This window comes from Hemiscyllium ocellatum, unplaced genomic scaffold (genome assembly GCF_020745735.1).
Source record: "Hemiscyllium ocellatum isolate sHemOce1 unplaced genomic scaffold, sHemOce1.pat.X.cur. scaffold_246_pat_ctg1, whole genome shotgun sequence".
NCBI classification, from domain to species: Eukaryota; Metazoa; Chordata; class Chondrichthyes; order Orectolobiformes; family Hemiscylliidae; genus Hemiscyllium; species Hemiscyllium ocellatum.
The window spans coordinates 506,017-517,966 of NW_026868101.1; the positions used below are offsets into that span (position 1 = coordinate 506,017).

At 39.8% G+C, this 11,950-nt stretch overlaps 1 long non-coding RNA gene across 1 annotated transcript in view; it reads left to right on the plus strand.

Annotated features, from left to right (window-relative positions):
* The window catches only part of LOC132811946 (uncharacterized), a 39,867-nt gene extending 29,534 nt beyond the window's left edge, over positions 1 to 10,333 (plus strand). Inside the window, exons 3-4 of the long non-coding RNA XR_009643401.1 lie at positions 9,147 to 9,216; positions 10,261 to 10,333. This is a non-coding gene — a long non-coding RNA (uncharacterized LOC132811946). The remainder of the gene's footprint in view (positions 1 to 9,146; positions 9,217 to 10,260) is intronic.
* The last annotated feature ends 1,617 nt before the right edge of the window (positions 10,334 to 11,950 follow it).

The following is an 11,950-nucleotide window of genomic DNA, read 5'->3' on the forward strand; positions in this document are numbered from 1 at the left end:
GACTCTGTCTTGTCCTATTACTGCCCCACCTTTTTCCCATTCCTCTTTCTCCTGTTGTGGGACTGTTTCTGGGAATATCTTTAAACCTTCCTCTCTCACTTCTGCAGCTCCTGCCACTGCCATCTCCTCAAATTTCTGCACTGTTTCAGTCAGTATTTTACCTGCCTTATCCACATACTCACTGCCCTGTTGGTGTGGGGTTTCTACTTTCCTGTGAGCTCTAATCTTTATTATTGTTGCTTCATTGGGAAAGTTAGCTGCTTCCACTAACTCTCTGACCGGTTCCTCATGCTCTATGTGGCCCCCAGACAAGGTGATGTACCCTCACCGAGCCCAGACCAACACATGGTCATGAACAATACCAAAGGCATGCTGACTGTCTGTGAATATGCTGACTCCCTGACCCCTGGCTAATGTCCGTGCTTCTGTCAGGGCTTGTGATGGTTCTGCCAATCCTGGCCTCCACAAAAGGCCTCCAATAATTAAACAATCTAAAGTTTGCCTTACCCTTTCGCGATGTGCAGATGGATAGTTTTAAAATCATGGTCTTTTGTTCCAATGGGATTATCCCCTCTGCCTTCCTGATTTGATCTCCCTGATATGATGTCCCAGGTACGCCTCTACTTACCTTCCCAGTTGCACTCTCTGTGGGTTAATTTTAAGCCCGGCCTGCCTGAACTGTCACAATACTATGTTTAATATTTGGATATGTTCTTTCTCACCAACTGAGGTAATGAGGTGTTGGTAAGATTAAATAGACTAACTCCATCAGCCATGTATTGGTGGGATATACTGGAATATTATGGGATCCCTGAGGTAACTGGATCCAGGTGTACTGTTTTCCTTTGATAGTAAACATCAGCTTATTCTGCCATTATGGACCAGAACCCATTCACAATATCAAGGGCTGAGACTATATCCTGTTGCGATTTCAATCCATTAAATACAGTGGTGTGGTTCGCTACTGTAGGATACTCTTTAGAGGCGGATTTACTGAGGGAGGTATAATCAATAGTGAGGTGGGATGAGCCGTCTGGATTCAGTGAATTAGTCTGGGTTACTGTCGGTCTGACTGTTCCCTGCTTCTCTCAATCTGTTACTGTCACAATGACTGCCTCCTCAGCCCCAGCTTTAATGGGATCCTGTGTGTGTGGGGAGAGAGAGGGCCCTCGATCTTTACAGGATCCACAGATAATAACGCACATTCCTGTTTGAGTTCCCCACACTGCTGTTTGGGTCCTAGCTATAACTCCCCAGATTCCCTGACTGTTCCAGTCTCCCTGCAATGCAACTACTCTGAAGATGTCGCCTCTCCTTTGCTTCCTGTCTCAGGCCTGTCCAGGTTGTTCCCATATTAAAGTTCAGGTCTCTACATCAATAGTTGCTCCGAACTGTTCTAAAATGGCAACTCCCAGAATGGTCCCTTCCTCAGTTTCACACTCCCATATCTGAGTATATTTTGCCATATCGGTGATCTGCATCGGATTATTTTATCCAGCTTCCTCGATTCCCTCTCCAAATGCTCTCATTTTAGTAATTGAGAGGGTGGGGGCAAATCCATATCGGTAACTGATATAGCTGCTCCTGTATTAATATTTATTAATACAGCAAACACAGCATCAATAAATATTCATGGGCTCTGCATGTGCCTACGTGAGCACATGCCACACACAATGTGAACATCTATCTTCCTCTCTCTGCCTCCGTTCCTTGGCTATGTGCCCTTTCCTGCTTCCCTTGTAACATTGTGGGTCTGATTACCCTCCCTGTATTGAATCTATTCTTCTGTGTTTCTGCGTTTGCCTCAGCTCTCATGACCAATTCAGCATTTGGTTAGAATTATCTCCCACTGGGAGTCCCATGTTTATAATTACAGTTAAATGGGGTCCCATGTCATCTTTTAAACACATCAAACCTATTTCATCATCACACTTTGGGGTTTGGTAATCCCCCGTGTTCCTTACACACCTCAGGCTTCCTCTCTGTATGATTCTTGATATTACCCTTGGCTCCATGAGTCACCAAGGTTATTTTAGACCATTCAACCTGTCCCCTCCCCAGTGTGTCCCTGCAATATCTGTAAATGCCTGGAGGCACTGGTCAGCTGTGCACTGGGGGAACCGGCTCACACCCTCACCCTCTCATTGCAGGGACAGCTTCTGATGTACACGTCAGGGTATCTTGGCCTGAGAGATCTTGGCTGACACCATCATCGGTGAGACTGTGTACCTCAATTAAATAATCCATATTGTCTCAATAAGGCCCATTAATACCATTTCTCTATCAGGCTGGGTGTTCATTCACCAACACCTGTCGTTCAGCCGGGTAAACGGTTCAGGTTTGGTTTCTGTCAGTTCCCTTTGTTGCTCCCTACTGTCTAGCCACGTTGAGCTTTGATGCCGAGCGGTGCCATGGACACGGCCTTCTGGGCCTTACAGGGCAGTGGGTCATCCCACCCATTGCCGTCCCTCTGTCCATACGTGGGCGCTTCACCATCTAACCTGTTCTACCCAGTGTCACCATCCTCACTGCCTTCTGAGGAGAGCGGGGCACTAGGTACATCCCCCACTGTGACTGCCAGCTGGCCCTTTGGCTTTAAGGCCTCACGTCTGAGAGGCACCACCTTCACTTGTTCCTGTTCCCCATAATAATGTAAAACATTCTGTCCTTCCAGGAATAACACAGAACAAAATGTGAATTTGGTTTTACTTGAAATATTTATAACTTGACATTCACTTTACAGATCTATAGAGGTGAGAATTGTACTGTGATTATTTAAGTGAATTTAACATGATCATACAGTGAAAATAACTCTTAACGTCAACGACAATGAATGAACTGAATAATATGTGATCATTTGTACCAGTTCTTGCAATGAAAATTCGATTTTATTTTAATGCTTGTCACCCATTACACCATGGGCATTGTTATTAGGGAATAAAGTAATGGAAGGATATCAGAGAAAATAAATAAGACTTTAATTTTAGCTTCACTGCAATAATGAACCAAAACAATATTTGGAAATATGGTTAAACTACATAACAAAGTTTCCAGTGTCATTATTGACATGAAAACTATTTTAGTTTGCAAGTTGTTTGGCTCTAAGAATAACTGGAAATGAAATGTGATTATGAATTGACCATTTAAAATGTACTTTGAAGAGAATAATTAGATATATTTTTGGAGGAAAGTAGGGAGTAATAGTTTAAAAATGTTTGGAGGTTGACTGGGATTATTTGATTGAGAGAGGCTGCATGATTATAAAGACTAATTCACCTTTTTCATTGCATTGTTGGTTTCACTAGAATCTGTTGTGGTCTAAGCTCTTGTTGTGTGCAATGGGCTGTCACTAATAGCTTCATTAACCTGCGAATCTCAGATCAGGTTTCCTTTGTCTGTAAGTCAGTCTGTAAGTGCGCGACACACCTGCTTTTCTGAGGGGAAACAGAGACTCTTTTCAAAGGAAATAAGTGGCAGTTCACACACCATCGGCAGGGAAGGGTTTTTCTGAAGAATTTCATTGTCTATCTATAAACCGATGATACCTGTGTTTGTCAGTTTGTGGAGAATTCAGCCCCTTTGTTCTCAGCTGTTTTATACAAGCAGTAGCTTCATTATGTCTTTGCCAAGAATGTTGTTTACTTTCCCCTTTTACTGTGATTGTGCAGGTTAGAATATTCTGTGAATCAATAATGTTCAATAACTGAACATTGAATAGTTTAGACTCTAACAGAGCAGTTGCCTTGTTTTCAGCTAATTATTCATTTTTTTATTTCCTGGTTGTGTTGAATGTTACAGAAACAGGCTCTGAGCAATGTTTCCATTCACTTGTGTTGGAGTCACTGACAGCCACGTGGTCAGTCAGTTTCAGGCTGATGGATCAGTTTCTCTGTCCTATTAGATGGTGCTCACTTGCTCAGTTTCCGATGGCTCACCTCAGCGTCAGTCCATCAGCTGTTGAAACCCTGCATCCAGCATTTGTTCCCTCTCACCATGACTATTCCAATACAGTCCCAGCTTGTCTCCCACATTCTACCTCCATTACCTCATGATCACCTCAGATTCTACTGTCTGTGTCCTTGCAGCAAGTTGTGTCAGACACCTACCTCAGTTTTAACCCGATCTACATTATGTTCATGAAGAAAATTTCAAAATTTGGTTCACTGCTTTTAAACCTACCCGGGCCTTCACCCTGTCCTCCCTGTGTAATTCCGCACCTCCCTGGGGTATCTGCACTTATCCAATTCCAGCTGTGTGAGGGTTTCTTACTTTGTTCTCCTCCCTGTTGGTGGCTTTAGTTTCAGTTGCCTTGAACCTAAACTTGGTCATTCTCTTCCCCCATTCCCTTCAACGCTCCTTGATTCTCCCTGTTTGATCAAGGTTTTGGTTCCCACCCTTTGTAGCTCGGGAACAGTCCTGTGGTATCATTGCTGAACTGTTAATGCAGAGACCCAGTGAATATTCTGGGGACCCTCATTCGAATCCCAACACGACAGATGTGGAACTTCAATTTAATAATCATCTAGAATTATGAGTCTATTGATGAAATTATTCTCGATTGTCAGGAAAAACCCATCTGGATCACTGGTGTCCTTTAGGGAAGGAAGCTGCCATCCTGACCTGGTCTGGCCTACATGTGACTCCTGACCCACAGCAATGTGGTTTGCTCTTATTTGCCCTCTGGGGAATAATGCTGCCCTCAGCCAGTGGCACTTACATCCCAGTGAATGAATTTTAAACAAAGCTCTCAGTCCGGGGATCATGTGAGAGAGAAGCAGAAGGTGACCATTCAGCCCCTCGAGCCTGCTCCACCATTCAATAAGACCAGGCCTGATCTGTTTGTGATTTGTATTCCATCTTCCGCCAACGTCCCTTAACAAGAATCTATCAATTTGTGTCTTAAAATACTCAGTGAGCCCACCTTCTGGGGCAGAGAGTTCCAAATTTGCACAGCCCTCTGATGGGAAACAAATATCATCATCGCTGTCCTGAAAGGGTGAACCCAATTTTAAAGCAGTTCCCTCTAGTTCAGGAATGACCCACAAGTGGAAACATCATTTCCACATCCACCTTTTCAAACCATTCAGGATGTTAGATACTTCAGTCATGTCACCCCTCACTCTTCCAAACTCTAACTGTAACAAAGCTATCCTGTCCAACCGATCCACATTTTATTTCTGTCACTCCGGGTGTGAGGGGGGTTGAAATGTTATGTTATGTTTATTATGCAGTGAATGTGTTGCTTCACTGTGTGGGGTCTAAGAGTCAACATGAGCCATACTAGCTTCCCTGTCTCACTGTATTATACATATCTTACATCACTGTCGTGTTTCCATCCCTCCCTACCTCATCTAACTAAAAAGAATGACAGAGATCGAGAAAAGTTGTTAGAAAATTTGTTGTTGCATAAAAGGTATTTAATCTGTTTGTACAGATTGCATTGTAATTGTAGTAACCAGTTAATTAAAAGTTACTGACAAAATATTTTAAGAGGATCTACGGTTGGTGGTGGAAATGCTGCTGGTTCATATAAGAGAGGGCTGGGGTGAATACTGTACTTGGTTTTGATGAGAAAGTTGAGCAAGGTCAGATTCTTTTATCTTTTTCAATAAGGGGCAGAGATTGCGGCTAGGACAGCGTGGAGCTGTTTTAATCTTGCAGACATTATAATAATATTTATTTGATGTGATGTGGGTGTCACTGGCTGGGCCCAGCATTTATTGCCCGTCCCTAGTTGCCCTTGAGAAATTGGTGGTGAGCTGTCTTCTTGAGCCGCTGCATTCTACCTGCTGTGGGTATACAGCACAAAACTGTGAGGAAAGGCTGAGGCACTTGGGTCTGTTCTCATTGGAGAAAAGAAGGTTTAGGGGAGATTTGATAGAGGTGTACAAGATGATTAGGGGTTTAGATAGGGTTGACAGTGAGAACCTTTTTCCGCTAATGGAGTCAGCTGTTACTAGGGGACACAGCTTTAAATTAAGGGGTGGTAGGTATAGGACAGATGTTAGGGGTAGATTCTTTACTCAGCGGGTTGTGAGTTCATAGAATGCCCTGCCAGTAGCAGTGGTGGACTCTCCCTCTTTATGGTCATTTAAGTGGGCATTGGATAAGCATATGGAGGTTATTGGGCGAGTGTAGGTTAGGTAGGCTTTGGTCGGCGCAACATCAAGGGCCGAAGGGCCTGTACTGTGCTGTATTTTTCTATGTTCTATGTAATACCTTGGGGTGGGGATTTCCAGGATTTTGACCCAGCGACAGTGAAGGAACAGCTATATATTTCCAATTCAGGGTGATTAGTACCTTATCGGGGAACTTGAAGATAGTTGTCTTTCCATCTAGCTGCTGCTTTTGTCCTTCTCGATGGAAGTGGCCATGGGTTTGAAAGGTGCTGGTTAGTGATTTCCTGCAATGCATCTTGTAGATAGTATACACTGCTGCTACGGAGCATCAGTGGTGGTGGGGGGGTGGGGGGTGAATACTTGTGGATGCTGTGCCATTCAAGCGGGCTGCTTTGTTTCGTATGGTATCAAGTTTCTTGAGTGTTGTTAGGGCAGCACTATCCAGGCAAGTGGGGAGTATTCCATCACACTCCTGAGTTGTGTCTGGTAGCTGTTGGACAGGCTTTCAGGAGACAGCAGTTGAATTACTCTTGTAGCCACCGTGTTTATGTGCTGAGACCAATTCAGTTTCTGATCAATGATTATTCCCAGGATGTAGATCGTGGGTGTTCAGTGATGGCAACACCAGCGAATGTCAAGGGATGGTGGTTAGATTATTTCTTATACGTGATGGTCATTGCCTGCATTTGTGGGGGATGTATGTTACTTGCCCCTTGTCAGCCCAAACCTGGATATTGTCCAGATCTTGTTGTACTTGGACTTGGACTGTTTCAGTAGCTGCGGAGGGAATTAATTATTAACGTTCAATAACCATGGAATTATGCAAATTCCTTTTTCTATCAAATGTCATGGACTGTATCTTGTGGTCACTCTGATATTCACTTTGGTTATCTCCTTACTCTCTTCCTGATTCAGACACAAATGTTGGATCATCGATCAGGATAAAATTACATCAATTTCTCCTTCTTCACGGTGCACTGATAGATTTTGAAAATCTAAGTGTTGCTAACATCTAATTATTGTTCCGTTCAGTCGGGGGTATATTTATGCTCAGTAAATGCAATAATGGCTCAGTACATCAAGTAATGTGAAGATATGGCAGTGTACAAACTCACAATGATTGTGAATATCAATTTTTATTTTAACCATATAAACACAGTTGAATTGTTTTAATTATATTTGACTTCAATGCTCACATTCATTGTATTTCTGATCACAATAAGAGTGAACTATTTCTTGTGACAAAATTATTTAAAATTCATGTCACTTTTTTATAGACGCAAAATAGAATCAACACCCGTTTGTTCTCTCCTTTACCCATCACAGTCAAGTTTGAATTGTACTATGCTAGCTTGGTACAGCACGGAAACAGGCCATTCAGGCAGCCCGGCCAGGTTCCCTAAACTAAACTAGCCCCATTTTCCTGTGTTTGTTCCATATCCTTCTGGACGTTTTCTATCCATGTAACTGTCCAAAAGTCTTTTAGATGTTATAATTGTACCAGCCAACGCCTTTCCTCTCACATCTCATTCCGTGTGAGCCAAACACACTTTGTGAAAAAATTTGCCCCTCAGATCCCTTTTAAATCTTTCCTCCTTACCTTAAATGTAATTTACACTGTAGAATCTTTATGACTGCAAAGTTATTAAAAGTTGAGAGGTACTTAGAAGCAGCATAATAACATTCATAGTTTAGTCAGTGAACGGAAGCAAATAAATTCAAGATATTGTGAACATTACAATGAACAACGGATACAAGTTGAGAAAATGTTGGATTGAAAAATAATTCAGTAGACACTTAGATATTTTCTAATCTACTCTGGTGTGCTTTGACACATCTCTGTTGAAGTTTAGAATTGAATCCATACCTCCTGGTCTTTCAGTACAGACATTACCAGAACCCTACATAATGTTCCTATGCAAGAAGGGCAGGACTATAATCACATACTTACGGTGGTTACTCACAGGGAAAACTGCTCAAATATTTATTGTGATAATCAGACTGGGTTGTATTCGACAATTCCAGTGTGTAATGGACTGATAAAAGGAATTAGTAATTCATAAAAATGTTGGAACGAAGCGACAATGATCTTAAACAAATATAAATCTCATGATAATCAAGTAATTAAATATGTTTGAAGCAGTCATTTATGTACTCAAAATTAAACTGCTTTGTAATGCTCATGACTTGGAAGTAAAGCATTAGTCATTCAATGTGACTATTAATCGAAAGATAATTTCCCTCATTTTCACAAAATTGTGATTTCTAAGAATTCAAGATTTATTGTAAAAGAATAGAGCAAACATTTGTTAATTCTGGTTTGTATACACAAGAAACACGTGAAATTAATACAATGTTTAACATGAAAAATACTTAGCTCTTATTGTAATAATTAGAAATATAGAAATGTTAGCATTGAAATGAAATACAATTAATACAAGGACGCAAAAAACTGTGGATACTGGAAATCAGACACAAAAATAGCTGATAACAAATTTAAGAATGATGAGAAACCCTTACTGCAATGTAATTGTACAATATGTTGGAAAGAACTGAAATATTGATGTGAAAACTAGTTAGTCATCTCTTAATTGATAAGACTGATTAATGATCATTTAATTAAAATGAGAATTCAAATGAAAGAGAATGAGATAGTTACTATAAGTGTTGGGTGAGAAAACTTTGCTTGATTGCAGGTGTGTTGACCTGAAACGAGAGTAAATATTTCATCATGATACTGGCACTAAGAAATAATAGATTCAACTCTCATGATGGTGTGATAATTGAAATTACAATTAAAGAATAATTAATGTTGGAACTAAACACTTAAAACGATTCAATATTTTCACAGCAGTTTGTACTAGATATTCAATAAGATCAGTAAACTGAGAATTAAAATATTGGGTTAATTTCAAAACAAAAAATCACACCTTCAGAGATTATTCATCAGAATAGTTTTGTCATTGAAAAAAACCTTATTTATTCAAGAATTCTGCATTTTCCTCATTTTCTGTCTTTTTCCCACAGGGATCTGCACTGGAACCCTTCTGTTTGCGGGACAAATATATATAAGTGACATGGATTAAAATCTAATTTGGTGAGTTAATAAGTTTGCAGATGATACAAAGTTCAGTGCAGTTGTGGATAATGTAGAGGGTTGTCAAAGAATGAAGCAGGAAAAAGATAAATTGCAGATATGGGCAGAGAAATTAAAGGCAATGTTTAATCCATACAACTGTGAGGTGTCTCACTTTGGGATCTCAAATATTAAGGAAACGTAGGTAATGGCAGGACCCTGAACAGTTTTGTTGTTCAAAGGGATCTTGGCGTTCAAGACCATGGCTCCCTGAAAGTGACCATGCAAGTAGATAGGGTGGTAAGGAAGGCAAATGCCTTTATTGGTCAGGGAACTGGTTACACGTGTCAGGATGACATGTTGCAACTTTATAAGACTTTGGTTAAGGCATACTTAAGGTATTGTATTCACTCCTATTCGCCACATTATAGGATGGGTATGGAGGCTTTGGAGAGGGTACAGAGGACGTTTACCAGGATGCTGCCTGGATTTGGAGACATGAGAAAAACTCAGGTTGCTTTTTTGTGGAGTGGCGGAGGATGGAGGAAGAATTGATGCAAGTCTATTCAATCAGGAGATACGTAAATAGGGCTGACAGTCAAAATGTTTCTCCCAGAGTTGAAATGTCAAAAGTAAGTGACATACGTTTAAGGTTAGGGGAGACAGTTCAAGGGGCATGTGAGGGGCTATTTGTTTTTTACAAAGGTAGTGGTAGGTGTCTGGAATGAACTTCCAGGGTTGGTGGTAGAGGCAGATACTTTAGGGCTTTTTAAATGTTCATTTAGATAATTTGGAAGTATATGGACCAAGGGTAGACAGAAGGGGTGAGTTTATTTTGCATTATGTTCAGCACAACGTTATGGGCCAAAGGGCCCATTCCTGTGTTGCACAGATCTTTGAGAGAAAATTCATGTCTAACACATATGACATTTAATCTAATCAATATTTAGTCACTGGTGTCAAAAATAGGAATAAAATAAGTAGAGAATAAACTTGACTCTAAGCTAAAGATATATTTTGTCATTTACACAGGTAATGCTTTGGTATTTTTTTCTAAATTATCAGATTTGATGGAGATGTGTTGAAAATGTTTGCAGTTACTGATCTGCTGAACCAAAATGACCCGTTTTAAACTGATGATTGGACTAGAAACCGTTTAGAAAACTTGAAAATATTTGGTAAGGTGAGATGCACATCATAATTTAATCCTATATTTCTTATTGACAATACCCCAGTAAAACATTTTTTTACGTTTATACCAAAAAGAGCGATTTTCCATCCAATGCTCATTGGAAATATCTGAATGCCACTCATTTCAGCAATCAAAGTAACCGTAGCCTCATCGATTAAGAGAAATCTAATGACACTTCACCAATAATTACTGTTTATTTCAGCACATTGCATGTTCAAACAGCAATGTGAGATTTCTCTTTAATATTCAGTTCACTGACAGCATATTAATAATTTAGTTATTGCTAATATCTAATAACTGATCAATCCAGTCAGGGATAGAAAAGTGGAATTATGGCTCAGTACATCAACTGATGGAAAGATATTGCAGTGTTCACTCTCCTAATTATTGTGAATATCGATGTATATTTTGATTTGATTTGATTACATTTTTCTTCAACGTGAAGGTTTATCGTATTTCTGATCTCAGCAAGGGTTAAATATTTTAAAGCTAAAAAAATTCAAATTTGTGACTTTTTTTGTAAACACGAGAAAAAAAACGTACATGTGTTTGTTCTTCCCTTTATCAATCAGAGTACATTTTGAAGTGTTGGAAGTTGTACATGTGTGTAAGGAAGGGGAGCTACCTGCAGCTGAATAGTCAAAGTGAATAATTGTTTTTGGTGATAAGCATTCTAATTATCTTTTCATTATCAGAAAAATTGCTTTAATCATATTCAGCAGTTGTATTTTTCATGAATTTACAATAAGCGCATTATATGTCTATTTATTTTTTCCTTCAATTGTCACGATATTGATTTTTACGTAAGAGCCTATATACTTAGTACCATCATTATTGTGAATTCCCATTTCATTCTCAGTCCATTGCATAGAAACAGTCGAATTAATTCCCAGCCCAATTATCGGAGTGAACACTGGTTAGTTTTCATTTGAGTAATCACAATTAATCATAATCCCACACTTCCTTGGTGGGAACATAATGAAAGGAACCTGTGGAGCTCCAGTAGAGTGGCTCCCACGAGACCAGGAAGTGTGCGTTAAGTTCCCATCTTCAACAGAGATGCACCAAAACAGCTTAGAATGGTGATTAGAAAATATCTAAGCAGAGTTTGAATTGCTTTTCAATCCAATTTTGGATTTGCTCTGTCTGTTGTTCATTCCAATAATCACAGAATCTACAATTTATTATCTTCAGGTCATTAATAAATGTATGTATCACACTACATTGTCTCTAAATTTTAGATTTGAGGACACTGGAGTTTTTCAAATTTAAAATATCACAATACCTTACTACTTCCACATATCTCACTTTGTGTATGATGGCTTCAATGCATTTTGCTAAGCAATTCTACGAAACATAAAGATTTTGTTGACTTTAAATGGTATCTTTAGCACTCGCTTATCAATCTATTCCTAAATCAAAGAATCATAGAGTCATAGAATCCCTACAGTATTGAAACAGGCTCCTTGTCTCAACAAGTCCACACGGACCCTCCGAAGAGAAACCCACCCAGACACATTCCCTTGCTCTATTACTCGACATTTCCCCTGACTAATGCACCTA